Raw genomic sequence first — 16,631 nt, 5'->3', positions numbered from 1 at the left:
CCCATGTCGACATCCCCTTCCGATCCTTGAAAAACAAGATGCAAGACTCTGCGATTACCACTAGATGTCGGACTATATGCATAGCATGTGATTCTAGGCAGATTCACAAGTATCAGAAATATATATATATTCTGCTATACATTTTGAAAAAAAACATTATTATTTACTACTAGGCTTATTTTATACTCTAAAGTATACAATAGGCATTGCATGACCACAGGTAAATAATTGAACAATGAATATCTACATAAATGAAGATACCTAAATGATAACCAGTCGCCATTTTTTAAAAAGGACTGCTAGCTTTGTTAAAGGAAAAATCTGAGATGGCCTCATATGCTTCTATTATCAAAAGCACAATTGTTTCACCTATCTGCAGTACTATCGGGGCCTTTCAAATGTTTCATTAACATTTTACAAGTAACAAGCAGAATGCTTATTCACATTTAAGAAATAACATGTTGGCCTAACCTGTAAAGTGCTTGGTGCACTTTTTTGGGAGTGATGCCCGGAAGTGCTTAACCCTCAATCATTTCCCTGCAAGTGCAGTGCACACAAATTCCCTGTGCACAGCTGTTCCATATTAAATCAGCATCCAGAAGGCAGCACAGTGGATACCGGATGCTAGGCTGAATGAATACCATCACGCAGTGCATGCAGAGCGGAACACTCGGGCTGCATCACAGAAGGCCTTGGAATGGGTCAGTATGGGGGAAAGCAGCAGTGGATTTACTGCGATGAGCAGCATTTCGGCCCCTCCAGAGCAGGCTGGGCTGAGTTGTGAGGCTGAATACTGCTTTGTAACAAAGGAGTGGCTTAAGTTCTTCTGGGGAAGGTGTCACAGTTTCACAGCAGAAAACAGCTTCCTAGGCAAGCCACCATCTGTTGTGGGTGAAGCTGTCTAACCCGCGGGACCAAATAGACTTGTCTCCCGAGAACACTGTTCTTGAGGCTAAAAACACTCGGATACAGACAGACCTGTTTCCTGGGGCAGTGTTTTGCTTTTGCTTGGCCATGTGAGGAGAACCCTTATACTTTCGTTTCCCCGGCCCCCTGGCAAAACAAGTTATTGTACTCAAACAGGCAAGAACTCACACATAGACTAATTGTTATAATAAAACAAATGGCTCGTTATAGGCCCTTTATTTACACAATATAGGTATATATGAACTTGGCATACATTAATAAACATACACTTAGGTATATATAGAAATATAGATACAAATGCCTTCACTGTTAGTAAAGACATAGAAGACACCTTCATCTTGGCCACTGCGACACTGCTTAGTCCCTCAGCAGGTAGGCAAAGAGATCACTTGTGCTAACGGGGTCTGAGGCGGAGCGTCCTCCCTCTCAGCGAAACTGCATTATCCGGGGGTCCAAATTTGCACTAACTCTGCCACGCAATGCCCTCTCCTTTATGGGGGCATATCCCTGCCCTTCTCAGTTGTGTCTGCTCTCGGCTGAAGAGCAGATCACAAGATGAAGGGACAGAGGGTGGAAAAAAACAGTCAGAAGTGGAAAAACACAGCGCCCCTCTCCTCGCATTCATTCCCAGAACCCCTTATAATGCACTTGCAGGACGCTCCGACTCGCTCCTTGTATTTTTCGGTCAGTGAATGATACAATAAATATTATCCACAGTACAGTAAGTCCACCCAGCAGTAATATTTATATAGCTATGTGACCTTGCTCTGCTTTTGCTACTGAAATGCTTGTTTATTTTCCGAGGCCCACGGGGACGCAGGCTTTATTACTGTGATGGAAGATGAGTGTCCAAAATGGCTGTGCACCGATGCCATGTTGTTCTAGCTCGCATTTTGCACAAGCATTACAGACGGGCGGAGCAGGCCGCTGCTGGGGGACCAGCGCTTAAGGAGCTTGGGGGTTGTGAGGGGTGCAGGAAGGGGCCCACCCAGACATCTGCCTCTAAGCTAGCCACCAGTCAAAAGTTAAGCATTCCTTTGTTTCAAATAAAGGAATGCATATTCTGGACGCAGCCTCTGAGATGCTCTGGAGACACACACCCTCCGCCCTCCCTCTTCAGCTTTGTGTTGACAGAGCCTTTAAGTAGGGGCAAGTTATAAGTGATGGCTCGTTTAACAAGCCATCATTTTTACACCACAGTGATACTGAACATGGGGCTTTTTTATTCTGAAGGCCAGCATCTAAGCATTCTTCCAAGAGAATTACCTGCCACACAGAAAAAGTTTTAAACTATGTTCTTAATTTGCATGTCTTTATTTGACACACCAAAATCTTTTTGTATATTAGTTAAATATAGCGCATGCCGGAGAAAGTCAACTGTCATCTTCTTGCTAAAGTGGTCTTGGGGCTGCTTTGGGACATGGACTGAATTCATCCGGTCAGCATCAAAGAACTTTTCATTTTCTTAACACGCCAACCACTGCCAGGTGGATCCTCAATGTAACTTGGCACCTTGATTAGGAAAGTAGGGTTCATGGTGTCACTGTGCAGTCCGTGGCAAATCAATGCAATGGTATGTGTGCAGCAATGATTTGTGCGCTGCCCCAGTCACCACCCTGTTTGTTAAAGAGTTATGTGCTGCTTCTCTATGTAACAGCACATATGACTGTTTTTGTCTGTGGCCCATGTCCATACAATAGCACACTGGAATTGTTTGTGCATGTAGCTCTAAGAAGTATGCCATACTGTCCCCACAGATAAAGCATTCAAAGAAGTTGCCTCAAATTGTGCATCCACTAGGCCAAACACCCTTTCTACACTGACACACCATGATTTTCACTAGCTGCAGGCCAGCACTAATAATAGATGCTAATGCCAGTTCTTTTAGATGAAGCATGTGCCTGCTCTTTTTTGCAGAAATAACCCTTGAGGCCTGCACAACAGCGAGGAGGTAATGGCTGAGGAACTGTGGACCCTATACCAGGTATCCAAAACAGGGGGGGGGGGTAGTCTGAGAAACTCTCTACCAGCACGAACACAGGCCATTGACTTGTTCTTGTGTGGATGGCCCCTGGGAGAGTCTCAACCAAGTCTTTAGCTCACTGTTCTTTTCACAGTGAAGAAATATCCCCACATATCAGTCTTTGTCCTGCCCAGGGGCAGTCCAGCACCGAAATGCTAAGCAATTCTCCTCTGAACAAGAGTACCACAGCAACCCCATACACGTGTTTCAGCCTAGTTTGGCATCATCAGTGAGGTGCAGCTGTGTCTCTCTAAGAGCAGTGAGCAAGGGGTCCACGTCTGGAGTCCCCTGGTAACTTAGGGTGAGACCCAAAGTTACTTGGTATGCAAAACAGGGGGTGGGGGTCTGGGAAACTCTCTACCAGCACGAACACAGCCCATTGACTTGTTCTTGGGTGGATGGCCCCTGGGAGAGTCTCAACCAAGTCTTTAGCTCACTGTTCTTTTCACAGAGAAGAAATATCCCCACATATGAGTCTTTGTCCTACCCAGGGGCAGTCCAGCACCGAAAGGCTAGGCAATTCTCCTCTGAACAAGAGTACCACAGCAACCCCATACACGTGTTTCAGCCTAGTTGGGCATCATCAGTGAGATGAAGCTATGTCTCTCTAAGAGCAGTGAGCAAGGGGTCCACGTCTGGAGTCCCCTGGTAACTTAGGGTGAGACCCCAAGATGGGATACCTGAGGCTGTAAACAGAACCTCAAGGAGGGCTAAACAGAACAAGAAAATGCATTGAGGCCACAGCGAAGCGTGAGAAAACACATACACAGACAACATGTCCGAAGAGGACGTCCAGGCCACAGTTCCCATGACACCCCAGGCACAGGGCCCACAATGGATTCAAGACTCTTTGGGCCTCATTACACGGTAGGCGGTAAACCATGGCGCTATTAGCGCCATGGTTCATGCCGGTAATTTACCGGTACCGCCTTGGAGGAAAGGGGAATTACCGCCCTATTCCAAGGTTGGGAAGGCGGTAATTCCTCCTTCCTCCATTGCCCTTCCCCATTCCCATTTTTGCCCCATAGGGCATAATGGGAATGGGGAAGGCGCTAATTACGGTACCGCAAATTGCGGTACCGTAATTAGCACCCCGGTCCCTTTGCGGGTTCGTTTTTTAACGCCTGCTAAAAGCAGGCGTTAATGTACCAACCCGCAAAGGGACCTCGTAGTAAGGACCGTAAGGGTTTACCGGTACCGGTAAAATACCGGTACTGGTAAACCCTTACCACCTACCGTGTAATGAGGCCCTATGGCTGTTCAGCTGCCTGGTACATTCGATGTATCTGACACCAGTAATATGGGGCCATGATGGGCAAGATGGATCAGGGATTTCGACCTGTACATGAGGGCCACAGGGCCCATAGAAGATGCTTGGCAACAATGCCTGTTAAAACTGTCAGTGGGGCCCACCAATAGGGACATCATAGACGAACTGCCCATGGATATCATCAACACCATACAAGGGCTGAAGGAGGCGCTAGCTGCGTATTTCAAACTGCACACAAATGGATGTTACAAACGACACTTATTTCAAAGCACAAAACAAGCTAAATGTGAAACTATGGATGTCTTCATCATGAGGCTGCGCATCAAAATGAAACATTGTGATTTTCGAAATTACCCGAATATGTAGGCGCTAACGTCTCAAATTATGGCAGGGTGCGAGTCTCAAGCATTTTGACGTAAGTTGCTACAGAAGTCCAGGACACTGGACAAAATTCCCAGAGCAGAGCTGACTGTGGACACGTAAGTAGAGAGTTTCAATACCCAAAAGGGGTCGACAAGGCACACAGAGACAATTCACTAGTTACAGAATGAGCACAGGGCTCAAGGGAAACTTGTTCTGCTACAAGTGCGATTATGAATATCCTCATGAACTGACATGCCCTGCAATTGGTCAAAGGTGCTCCGCGTGCGGAGCAGAAGGGCACTTCAAGTCAGTATGTCGAATAGCCCAGGAAGAAATGGAGGAAGAGAGGCAGTTGGCAGACACAAAACGAGGGGCCACACTACAGCAAAGCAAGCTTCCCAAGTGGCGTCACAAATACATGGAAGACCTAAGGAAAGAGGGAAACGCAATCCAGAATCCGGTGATGATAGACCGAGAAGAGAAAGGAGAGACAGACGGAGGTACCGCATGCTACAAGCGAGACCAGAGCAATGCTGCAGACAACACATCCGGTACCTGGTAGAACAATCCCTGTCAGAGACCGAACCAAGCTCGCCCAAAGGAGAACAAAGAAAAAAAAGGATAACTATACACACTAGGAAATACAACAGCAACTGAACATTGTCCCACTCTCATGATGGGTTTGAATGAGAGGGCGACCTAGATCCTTATAGACACTGGTGCCACACTAAACATCATACGTGAACAGGTCTACAGGGAACTGCTGCTGATGCCCAAACTCAAACCAACGAGAGTGGACATATATCCATCCGGAGTCAAGACCCCTCTAAAATGTATAGGACAATTGGAAGCCAAGTGCAGGTACAAAACGCAGGAAAAGAAAATTCCTATTCACGTGATCTCTGCCAACATGGGTGTATTTTGAGCTTTAGAACACCAATAGACATGGGTATCATTCACAGGTGGTGCAAGCTGTTGGTCCACAGGTATGTAGACCCCGTAAACATGATCGGAGAGCTACATCCGACATTGTTCAAGGAGATATGAAAGTTACGCAACCGGCAAATCAAATTGCACATTGACAAAGAGATCCCACCAGTGGTGCAACATTACAGAGGAATCCCCTTCAACATAGAAAGTAAAGGAGAAGAAGAACTACACAAATTACCTCAACAAGATACCATCGAGCCCGCAACCGGGCCCACGATGTGGGTATCCCCCATCATTCCTGTCCCCAAGAAAGGGTTGGATACCATTTGCCTCTGAGTAGACATGAGGAGGCCCAATCAGGGTATCAAAAGAGTTAGACACATGGAGCCACGCATTACTGACATGATACACCTCCTCAATGGGACCATGGTGTTCTCCAAACTAGACTTACAGAAAGGATACCACCAACTAGTGCTAGGCCCAGAGAGCAGGAACATCACGACCTTCGTGACACATTTATGCTTTTACAGATATAAAAGATTAAGCTTCGGTGTGTCGTCCTCGGCCAAAATATTTCAAGCAGAGATACACAACATTATTAAACCCACCCCCGTAACTGTATAAGTTACAGCAATGACATTCTAATATTTGCCACAGGTGTGGAAACGCACGATAACACGTTGTTGAGGGTGTGCATGGCCGTCGAAGCAGCAAATCTCACCTTAAACAAGGACAAATGCGAATTCCGGAAAAGAAACCACTCGGTTCTTTGGCCAAATTTTTTCAGGAAAACAGAATGACTCCAGACCCAGACATGGTTACGGCGCACAACGAGACTCCACCACCATCAAGTGTCTCGGAGCTCCGATCATTTCTAGGGCCTGCAAGCTATTGCACCCGGTACATAAAAGACTTTGCCACCATTAGCGAACCGCTGCAAGCTATGACTAAACAGCACGTTACATTCCACTGGTTGGAGGAATGTCAACAAGCTTTCACGATCATCCGCAGATGTGTTGCACAGGCGGAGAACATGGCATATTTCGACAGTGAGTGCGAGTCGGAATGGACGGTGGATGCAAGTCTGGTGTGGTTGGGAGTGATTCTAGACCAAAAGGATGAAGACAACTCAGCCCAGAGGCACATAGTAGCATACGCAAGCAGGAGCCTATCGGCAACAAAGCAAGCCAACTCGAAGGCGGAGAAGAAGAGTTTGGGGTTGTGTGGGTTTGCAAACATTTCCACCTGATCCTATATGGTAAACCTTTTAAAATAGTCGCAGATCACCAGGCCCTACATTTTTTGTATGGCAACCACCACGCAAAGATGCCACCCCGCATCGCCCAGTGGTGACTCTGATTACAGGACTATGCATTTGACATTATTCACAGACCGGTGAAAGAGGAAAACCTGGGAGACTTCCTATCAAGGAATCCAAGGTCAGTGAACTCGCTGGAGCCATCGGTCGAAAATCGGTACATTAGATATCTGGTACACCAGGACGTTCTCCAGAAAATAGATCCAACAAGAGTGACACAGGAGGTCGAAAATGACGCCGCCTGCCAAATCGTCTGTGAAGGACTAAGATCGTGTCAGTGGCGGAGAGCGAAGAAAAGGTGCAGACTAGAGAATGATGATGTGAGAAAGGAGGTGGAAATACTACTACAGGTAAAAGAAGAACTGGCCCTCTCAGAGGAGAAACTACTACTCAGGGGACACAAGTTTGTGATACCGACTACGCTGAGGAGAAGGGTAGTGGAGATCGCACACAAGTGACACAGGCACATAGTCTCCACCAAGTGGATGCTGAGGCAAAAGGTATGGTTCCGGAAGTTGGACTCATTAGTGGAAGAGATAGTATGGGAATGTTGTCATGCCTGCGCCACGGGCGCACTCATTGGCAACCATCATGGACTCATTGTTATTCATTCATCTTCATAATACTCTTTGAACAACCCCTATTCACACTTTGGTCCTTAATTCCGATTTGCGCAACATTGGTACTTTCCTATTTAATTCAACTAACTACATGTACCATAATGCACGTTGCTACAGCTATCAATTCCTGGCCATGCCCATTCGTCAGTATTGGAACCACAATCCCCAGAAGCCCGAGTGATCAGTGCTGCTTCCACTTTCTCAGGACCAGAGAGGGAGGAGGCAGAGTGCCTACAGGTGTGCTGCTCCAGGTGCTGCCAATTAACCTGCCTCAGTACAGGGCAGGGCTGTATTTAAGCAGCTGCCTGCAGGAGCTCAGTCTCTTGCATAAGAGTCTCCCAGCCCCTTTTTGCCTTGAGCCACAAATTTGTATGCTGTTCCTGCATTATCCTGCTTTTGTTCCAGTGCCCTTTCTGGGCTTCCTGCCTTGCATCCTACTACAGTGCTCTGCAGCCCTCTACAGTCAGCGGCCCTGCTCCTCTGGGCTCACTCCTTGCTGCCCTGCTCTTCTGGGCTCCTTTCCTTGCAGCCTGCTTCACTCCGCTGCCTACAGCCCTTGTCCTCTGGGCTCCCTGCCTTGCAGCCTGCTTCACTCCGCTGCCTACAGCCCTTGTCCTCTGGGCTCCTTGCCTTGCAGCCGATCACGCTCCGCTGCCTTCTACCTACAGCCCTTGTCCTCTGGGCTCCCTGCCTTGCAGTCTGCTTCACTCTGCTGCCAACAGCCCTTGTCCTCTGGGCTCCCTGCCTCGCAGTCCTGCTCCTCCGGGTTCGCTCCTTGCTGCTCTGCTCCTCTTGGCTCCCTGTCTTGCAGCCTGCTTCACTCTGCTGCCTACAGCCCTTGTCCTCTGGGCCCCCTGCCTTGCAGCTTGCTACACTCCTCTGCCTTCAGCCCTTGTCCTCTGGGCCACCTGCCTTGCAGCTTGCTACACTCCTCTGCCTTCAGCCCTTGTCCTCCGGGCTCCTTGCCTACATCCCTTGTCCTCTGGGCCCCCTGCCTTGCAGCTTGCTACACTCCTCTGCCTTCAGCCCTTGTCCTCTGGGCCACCTGCCTTGCAGCTTGCTACACTCCTCTGCCTTCAGCCCTTGTCCTCCGGGCTCCTTGCCTACATCCCTTGTCCTCTGGGCTCCCTGCCTTGCAGCCCTGCTCCTTCGGGCTCGCTCCTTGCTGCCCTTCTCCTCTGGGCTCCCTGCCTTGCAGCCTGCTTCACTCCGCTGCCTACAGCCCTTGTCCTCTGGGCTCCTTGCCTTGCAGCCGATCACGCTCCGCTGCCTTCTACCTACAGCCCTTGTCCTCTGTGCTCCCTGCCTTGCAGTCTGCTTCACTCCGCTGCCAACAGCCCTTGTCCTCTGGGCTCCTTGCCTCGCAGCCCTGCTCCTCCGGGTTCGCCCCTTGCTGCCCTGCTCCTCTCGGCTCCCTGCCTTGCAGCCCTGCTCCTTCGGGCTCGCTCCCAGGGACGTCATTTCACCAAAATGCCAGGGGTAGCGAAAGTGACATCACCCGACCCTTGACCCTCTGATGACATCACAGGAAGTGATGTCATTAGACCCCGCCCCAAAGTGATATAGCGGGTAGCGATGGTACACGACATTTCACCCATTGAAAAAACAGGAAGTGGCATCACATAGCATTGTAAACTATGAAAAATATAGTTATGATATCACTATATGATGTACATTCATACAAGAATGGATCGCCATATGTATCATTAAGTTCAGTGTGCATAGGCCCGTATTACCAAATGACTGTGAATGCAAGCAGACGTCCATGACCAAATGATAAGCGTAAGTGCTATATAATAACACATCATTAAGCGCTTTATATAGAAAAAATATACACCCAATATCACCCAACCTGTGTTGGTACTCATTTATCGACCTCAGAAGGATGAACAGCTTAGGCTTAGTGAGGCGTTTAAGAACAGACTAAATCAGTGACTCACCCCCTGAAGTGTGCCTGAAATAAACATTTAATGAGGCCAGCAATTACTGCATAGAATTCCAGAAAGACACATTATTTGGTATACCTATTCTTTCTTATTTAGGGTCAGTGCTGAAAGTGTTAGAAGAAAAATAAGAACAAGTGCCTCAAGTCTTTTTTTTAAGGGGCCTGAACAAGAAAGCCAGCCACCCCAGAAGTAAAGAGCCACAGCCCAGGAGCTTGCATAACTTTAAAAAAAAAAAAAAAATTTTTTTTTTTTTTTAGTAGAGGTCGCAAGGGACACCACAGAGGTCGCAAGGGACACCACAGAGGTCGCAGTTGTGACCCCTGACGACCCCCAAATGACGTCCCTGCTCGCTCCTTGCTGCCCTGCTCCTCTGGGCTCTGTCTGCCGTCTACTACAGCTCTCTGCCCTTGTCCTCTGTGCTCCCTGCCTTGCAGTCTGCTTCACTCCGCTGCCAACAGCCCTTGTCCTCTGGGCTCCTTGCCTCGCAGCCCTGCTCCTCCGGGTTCGCCCCTTGCTGCCCTGCTCCTCTCGGCTCCCTGCCTTGCAGCTTGCTTCACTCCGCTGCCTACAGCCCTTGTCCTCTGGCCCCCTGCCTTGCAGCCCTGCTCCTTCGGGCTCGCTCCTTGCTGCCCTGCTCCTCTGGGCTCTCTGTCTGCCGTCTACTACAGCTCTCTGCCCTGCTCCTCTGGGCTCGCTGCCTTGCAGCCTACTACAGTCCTCTGCAGTCCACCACAGTTTACCTGCACCTTGTGCCATCCGTTACTGCAGCCCTACTTCCCTGTTTGCAGCCCCCCTGTTTCCTGGCTGCTGCTCCCTTGCTCTCTTCCTTGTTTGCAACCCCCTGTTCTTGATCCCTGTCCTTCTCTTCCTTGAGTCCCCTGTCCTTCCCGTAGGTTACCCATTTCAGTTATACTGCTTTTCCTTCATTTCCTTCTGCTAGATTGCTCATTGACTTCCTTTTCCCTGGATATTTCTGTTCTTGTCTTCTCTTGTATCGTATGTAGATCCCTTTGTACAGAGCTTGACTGTTGGTTTTTGGCAGGCAACCTCTGCCCCTTCCCTTGTCGCGTTTCAGTGTTACAGACACACAATGCTGTTGTTCCCAGCCATGAGCATACAGCGTGGGCCGCTGTAATAGCAATCTGTGCAGAAGGCTGGAGTTTCCTAAGGGCGTGGAACACTCTTTCCCATTTCTGCATACACCCCAAGAGGGAATCCAATTTGTTTGTACCTTTGTATTCCCTGCTACAGTTGCCTACTCTTCGTTCTTGTTGAGCTTCCTGCTGTGTGTGTGCTTATCTGTCACCTTACATCAGCACAGCCACCCAAACCTTACCTGGGTGCCCTGTGCCACTCTTGGCAGAGTGCCATCCTTGACAAATGTCCCACGTGTTGCCTCATCGTGCGAAATCTACATCCGGAACCGCTGAATATGTCAGAACTGCCCGGTGTCGTCTGGGAGGTACTAGAGACTGATTTCTTCAGTCCCATTGAGGGTGGCAAATATGTACTTGCGATTATGGATGAATACTCGCGCTTCCCTGAGGCCCAACTGTGTCCTCCACGGCTGCTCACCACGTCATTCCGGTACTGGACCGAATATTCACGGCATACGGAATACTGAGACAAATGAAGACGGACAATGAACCTCCATTTACAGGTCAGGACTTCAAAATGTTCAGTGAGTACAGGCGAACGGGATGATCGAATGCTTCATGGCCACTCTGAAACAAGCGTTGCAGGCAGCACACCTGCCCGGACAGCAATTCGAACAGGTACTCCATCAGTTGCTGCGGGACTATAGGAGCACGCTGCATAGCTCCACAGGGAAATGTCCAGCAGAAGTAATGTTCTGGAGGCATGTTCTCACGAGTTTGCCACAATGTGAACCCGCAAACTGAGACTACCCGGGTGATGAAGAGATGAGAGAGAGACACACACGCAAAACAGAAGATGAAGGAGTACGCGGACACGAGAAGAAGAGCCAGGGACTCATCACTAGCGGTAGGAGAAGTAGTGGTGGTCAAGCAGCCCCAGACCAGCAAACGTCTGGCTAAGCTCCATGAAGATGCACTCATCATAACAGCCCAGAAAGGGTTGATGATTACAGCAGAAGGGGAAAAATGACACATAACAAGAAAGTCCTCACACTTCAAAAGACTGCCCATGAATGAAGCACGCTGGTCCCACCATAGTCACGAAAGAGAAGACTGCTACACCTTGAATGACTCCAACCAAGGGGATGGAGAAGAGTCTGACAGAGCTGAGACAGTAAACCCGATGGATGCAGAAACCCTGGGGTTGGGAGAAGGCGAGAGCCAACGGCCACAGCGAGCAAGGAACAAACCACGACGACTCATCGAGGAGATGGGGTGAGAGCATCATACGAGACTCATGCATCTGCGTAAATTTGGGGGGATGTCATGTTGAAGGTTGTAGTTCCGGGGAACGGGCTGTGAGCGGGGCAGGAAGTGATGTGAAGGGAGGAGGGCTAGTTGGTGTAGAACGGTCGAGGAATAAAGACGTGTTTTCAGCCACTCTCTCTGCGCCTTATTCGCCCCCTGCGCAAATGTTATCACAATCAGCTGGCGGTCCTGAGAAGGGAAGGGCCGACAAAGTAGATAATGTAAATGGTAATAGATTGGCCTTTGGCAATTTTAAATGCATTTCCTCATATGCCACTATGTCTAACCAGATACAGCATTATAGTTACATTTTGCCCAAGTGCAGCCACCAGACAAATGAGAATATGCACATGTGTGCTAGCAATTCTAAATCCTGCCCATGGCTGTTGGAATCAGTTTCGATTCCAACAGGCTGTCTCAGGAAGTCACTGGTTTCTGTGTTGCCAAGGCACGTTGCAGCTGATGGTGCGTCAGTAGACCGGGCCCAGCATACACGTGTGCACTGTACCTTTCAGCATGGAGCATTTTAAACATGGGGGCATGTTTAGTAGTGTGCACTTTTCTGAGAGAGATCACCAACAATGTTTCGCATTGCAAAGATCAAACGACCTCGGATAGCACACCCTTGCAGATGGCATTTTGAAGAGCTGATGTTGGCTACTGTGATGTTTTACAAGAACACGTATGCACAATGCCACCGCCTTCATACAGTTGCTACTAACCTGCCAGAATAGCTCAAGAAAATGTGCATTGTTCACAGTCGCCATAGCATATTGTCAAAGGTGCAACCAGTCGCACGGCATTCCACGCAGCAGAAGCCAAGCCCTGCCACGAAGCCGCATTTGACAGCAAGGGAAACGCTTATATTACCCGCCTAACAGGTTCAACCCTATGTGGGTTCAAAGATTGAAAATCAGTTCACAAACGTACATCCTGCAATGCTCACCAAGCCTGTGCAAAAGTGTCTTTGCCTGTTTCACGTTGATGGAAAGTACACATAGGGATGGATTACTGTACATTTGCGCAAACAGGAATGAATTTTGCGCAAACGCAAATCGCGTTCGTGCATGCGCAGCTGCATTACCCTTTGCGCACACGATTACGCACTGCAATTGCACCCGTGCTAATTTAATTGTGCAGGTGCAAATGTTCAGTAATCGGTGCCCCCCAGGCAACATAGATAGCATTCTACGAGTGGAAAAATACCAGAATAGTCTGTTCTACCGCCACCACCGCCCTCTTTCAACAGACAACGTAAAGAATAGTTTCAGGTTTGACTTCTTTGTCAGTAAATCGAGGGCAGGTCAGTGGTGTGGCGTAGCTTAACACAGAAAAATACTGCTGCGGCGAATCACTGAATAGCGACACACAGCTGAGACGTTGCTGTGCTGTTACCTAGATCAAATGCACAGCAAAAAGGCACATTTAGCTGTAGTGGCTTTAGTAAAAAAATAAGAGGCAAATAAAGCAAGACGACTTCAGGATCGGAACGTAAGTATGCAAGTATTTATCTTACAAGGAGCAGTGTGCCATGGACCCGCCCAGAAGCGCAGCTCGGGCACGCGCCCTCCTGTAGACCCCCAGCAGTCTTTCTATAGCCTTGCCCACCTCTATGGTGCCATCATCCGCAGAGGGGCGCGTGGGCTGAAGAAAGTCTCCTCCACTACACACCATCCTTAGGAAAGGAAAGAAAAAAAACAGGGAGAAAAAGAGGCGTGAAAGGCACAATTAGTACAACTCACAGCCCTTCAGTCTGCTAGGCAAGGCTGTCTCCCTTCTGGATCTCTGGGGCCTTCCAGTGCTTTCTTTGGCTCTTCAGGAGCGAGAGCTGTGATGTTGGAGTGTCCAAAGGATGAACTGAGTTCTATAGAGGAATTCACATCGCCGATTCCTCCAGTCACTGAACTCTCGCCTCTGGCAGAGAGGTTGCCTGTGCATTCATTCGGGAGCTCTTCATGACGGAGTGCTACTACGCTTTGAATCTTTCCTTCCTTGTGGCTTTAATACATCACCACTCTTTCCGTGTTCCAGCTTCTACCATTCTCCAAAGGCAACATCAACCGGACTCCATTATCTGCACCTAATTCTATGACAAGACAGGAGGCTCATATTACGCATTACAATCTTTACTCTGAAACCACAGCAGCAAAGAAAAAAACTTTTACAAACAAAAAATGTGTAAAGAACAGAACTAAATAGAGTTCAATGGGCCTCATTACACAGTAGGCGGTAAGGGATTACCGGCACCGGTAAGGGAACCGGTGCCGGTAATCCCTTACCGCCCTACTACGAGGTCCCTTAGCGGGTCCCTCCCCTAACGCAGGCGTTATGGAAGGGACCCGCTAAGGGACTTCAGAGCTAATAACGGTACCGCAAACTGCGGTACCGTTATTAGCTCCTTCCCCATTCCCATTGACCCCTATGGGAGCTCGAATGGGAATGGGGAATGGTTCCCGGAATGGGGCCTTACCGGGTCCCTCAAGGTCGGAATGACCCAGTAAATCCCTATTCCGGGAACACGGACCCGGAATGCAGTAAGGGGGTAGCCATGGCACTAATAGCGCCATGGCTACCGCCTACCATGTAATGAGGCCCAATGTCAATGTAGGGAGCTCCCCAATCCATCATGGAGGACAGGTCATGCCCTGCAGGAGACCAATGAGCAGGGACCATCCCTTATATAAGTCCATTACTCTAAACCCAACTCCTCTTTATTTGTTGCTGACGCCACAGCTAAGTCACTCCTTTCAGTTGTGTCTTGCATGTTTGTCAGTAGTAGTTCTTAATTGTACATTAAGGACCTAATTTATATAAATATAAATGTATTTTTATGAATACATTTAGCTTACTTTTATTATGTAAGGACGTTTTTTCTGATTGGGTATTGTTTCTGAGAGGCCGCGTGCATCCGTTGCTTTATTTATAGATGTTTTTTTTCTTTGGATGTGTTCTCACATTGGGTATAAATGCTGCCTCCTGCAAGTTGATACTAGCTACAAAGTAACAAACGTTCATGATGTTTTGTAAATGATCATTTAATGTGGAATACGCTCGCGCTTGTAAACCTCTGGGTTTTAGAGCGTAATAAGTTAAAACCCGTGCGCGCCGGTCGAGCTGAAACTTCTGCTTCAGACCCGGCGCACACAAGTTTTGTTTTCCTTTCCAGCCTCTTGATTTATGAAGCGTTTGTATTTGTGGACCTGTGGCGTATCGGGCAGGAAATAAGCTGTTAACCTTCAGGCCAGCGCGCAGGGGTTTCGTTTTTCTTTCATTTGTTTTCTTTCATTCGAGCCTCTTGTTTTATGATGCGGTTGACCTTGTGTAACCATTGCGCGCCGGGTATGAAAGAAGCTGCTAAGCTTCAGGCCTGCGCGCACAGGTTTTGCTTTCTTAATTTCGTTTGTTTTGTTTTTTCTTTTTCTTACTTTATGAGGCGGTTGTCCTTGGGCCTCCTTGTATGCCTGATGGGGTTCCAGGTATTATAGAGGGCTTGCCTGCCCTATGGTAGTTCCGTCACGCATTGGTCTGACAGAAGCTGCTAAAGCTTCAGACTCAGCGCGCACGGACTTGTGTGTTATTTTTGGAACGCTTCAGTGTAGAGATGCCTGGGAATACCAGGTGCTGTAGTCTAGTGAGCCTGCCTGCTTGTATGGTCCCACACGAGCTCTGTGTTTTCTGTTTAGTAAAAGCTTCTGTTTCACTCCTAAAGGTGGGTAGCTCAACGATAAAGCTGCAGGTTTCTCTTGCAAGAGGACCTGGGTTCGGTTCCTGTTATATCAAGTACATATTTTTCTTTATATATAGATTTTAAAGTATATATATTTTAGTTCCATTTTTTAAACAATGAGGATTTTTAACATTTATCTGACAATAGCCTGCCCGCTAATGGGCCTGATGTGCTATCAGTCTGCATCCTTCTTTAAGAGTTGCATATGGCATAAATAATTACCTACACTGTAGGAGCCATAAACTTGCTCGGTGGCAGGCTTTGCCTGTGTTCTTCTGCGAGGTGAACCCCTCGTGTACTGCTGGTTCCACACCCTGCTCGGGTGAGCAGTTGAGGTGCACTTGCTCAGTGTATTCCTCCCTCAAGGTCGGCAGCTTTGTTTTAGGTGCCGCATATGGCAGATGTCTTTATCTTCTCTGGAAGTGTGCCATCACCTGCTCGGTGGCTGGCTTTGCCTGTGGTATAGTGTGAGGTGGCCCATCGTGTACTGCGGGTTGACACACCCTGGTAGGTGGTTGAGCAGTTTGAGGTACACTTGCTTAGTGTATTACTCGCTTAAGGTCGGCAACTCTGTTTGTGTGATGCATATGGCATTGGTGATTACCTTAACTGTTTATCTGCCATAACCTGCTCGCTTTCAGGCTCTGCCTGAGTTCTAATGCGAGGTGAACCCCTCGTGTACCGCTGGTTCCACACCCTGCTCGGGTGAGCAGTTGAGGTGCACTTGCTCAGTGTATTCCTCCCTTAAAGTCGGCAGCTTTGTTTAGGTGCTGCATGTGGCAGTTGTCATTATCTTCCCTGTAGGTGTGCTGTCACCTGCTCGGTGGCAGGCTTTGCCTGTGTTCTTCTGTGAGGTAAATCCCTCATATACTGCTGGTTCCACACTCTGCTTGGGTGAGCAGTAGAGGTGCACTTGCTCAGTGTACTCTTTTGCTAAACAATATATTTAAGTGGTGCCTGGAACACATTTGCGTTTTCAGAATTGTCAGTACCCTGGATAGCTCAGTGGGTATTTTATATTATTTTATAATATTTTATTTATTTATTTATTCATTAAGTACTTTAAAGAAAAGAGTGTGTGGAGGTGGTTGTATACAGACCC

The 16,631-nt window shown here is 48.3% G+C and overlaps 1 protein-coding gene across 2 annotated transcripts in view; it reads right to left on the bottom strand.

Moving 5' to 3' along the window:
- The window catches only part of LOC138526830 (protein-L-isoaspartate(D-aspartate) O-methyltransferase-like), a 1,059,036-nt gene extending 1,045,308 nt beyond the window's left edge, over nucleotides 1-13,728 (bottom strand). For both annotated transcript variants that reach the window (XM_069637551.1, XM_069637552.1), the window contains exon 1: nucleotides 13,545-13,728. The gene's annotated coding sequence lies outside the window, so the exon portion shown is untranslated. The remainder of the gene's footprint in view (nucleotides 1-13,544) is intronic.
- Nucleotides 13,729-16,631: the final 2,903 nt, after the last annotated feature.

The sequence above is a fragment of the Ambystoma mexicanum genome, chromosome 14 (assembly GCF_040938575.1).
Source record: "Ambystoma mexicanum isolate Mex_15411 chromosome 14, UKY_AmexF1_1, whole genome shotgun sequence".
Classification (NCBI taxonomy): domain Eukaryota; kingdom Metazoa; phylum Chordata; class Amphibia; order Caudata; family Ambystomatidae; genus Ambystoma; species Ambystoma mexicanum.
The sequence above is the reverse complement of the archived record's forward strand: the minus strand, read 5'-3'. Positions and strand labels throughout refer to the sequence as shown.